Source organism: Apis dorsata, unplaced genomic scaffold (assembly GCF_000469605.1).
Source record: "Apis dorsata unplaced genomic scaffold, Apis dorsata 1.3 scaffold_650, whole genome shotgun sequence".
Lineage (NCBI taxonomy): Eukaryota > Metazoa > Arthropoda > Insecta > Hymenoptera > Apidae > Apis > Apis dorsata.
Window position 1 is genome coordinate 148,858 of NW_006263841.1, and position 1,586 is coordinate 150,443.

Sequence of the window (1,586 nt, forward strand, 5' to 3'; positions counted from 1 at the left end):
AATCATTCGGTTTATACAGTTCAAGTATCTATATGCAATGCAATGCTGTTCAACATTCATATCTATATGCATGTATTTTATGTATAACGAAAAAAAACATTTCAACTATACAACATGACATAAAATCTTTTAACAAAATTATGATTTTTTATTGATTAGTTTTATATTTAACCAATTTAAATTTTATTACAGAACTTTTCATTGATTCTAAATTATTATTATTAATATATATTAAGTTTAATTATTATCATCAATTTATAAACTAAATTGTAGTTCATATAAAATTTAAGCAATATCATTGTAAAATAAGTCTATATAGATCATTTTTTAATCGTTTTAAAAAATCTGTCTTCGTTTTGTGTGGAAAATGCATATATGCACATCTTCTCAATTAATAAATTTCAACAATTAATAAATGATAAAAAATTGAACTACGTTAAAATAATATATTTCAATATTATATGCATATGTAATGTTGTTTATAAAATAAAAATAATTAACAAAACAAAAATAACATAAAATAAAATAATAATCATAAAATATATAATAATAATAATAATAATAATAAAAACAATAATCATAAAATATATAATGTAAATAAATAAAATATAACTAAATATAAAATATAACTTATATAAAATTTTAAAAAATTTCCTATAAGACAAGAATTTTTTTTCTCTTCTTCAGAAGAACATAATTTTGTTCTCGATTTTTTTCATTAAATTTTCATTAAATTTTTTTCATTATATTTCAGTTTCCAAAATATCAATTTCTTATTTTAATCATTTTTCTTTGTTATATCATATAATCATCGTTTGCATTTGAAAACAGTACAACTTTTTTTATATTATTTTTTATTTTATTTATATCGTATTTGTTATAAATTATCATATAATTTGTTTTTAATTTTTTTGTAATTTTTTATTAAAAAAATATTAGTTAGTATATATAATATGAAATTTTAATAAGGTGGATTTATCTTATGCACGATGCGGTAAATTTTTTGTCCAAAATAAAGAAAAATTTTTAAATATATCATTCTTAATAATTGAGTTCAAAATAAATTTGGAGGATTGCCATTTCCAAATCTAGGATTGCCATAATAAAATACAGATGGCGTATGAAAAATTTTGATTTTTTTGAAGTTGGTATTTTAGAACATGTAATATAATAAAAATTTGTTTATTTACTTATTTTGAATTTGATCATAGATAAATAGAATAATCATGTAACGTATTTTTATGGTCTAAATTTTTGAATTGTAAAACCCATTATCATTTTCATATCACTTTCATCGTTATCAACAGAATATATAATTGTGGCGGCTGGATTCATTTTGCCACAATTTTAATTTCTTGATAAAAATTTTTCTGCATCTGAATAGTAACTATTTGTCAAATACATGAATATATATTTCTTGATTTGATTCTTATTAATACTTTAATAACTATTTTATCGTAGCTGTTTTATTTATGAACAGAGGACGCTGAAATCAATGTCAAACTTCTAAGTCGGTATGGCAGTTAGTTTAAGCGAAAATAAGATGATTGGTCTACTTTTGTATCTAATCTGTGATTTAACTAAAA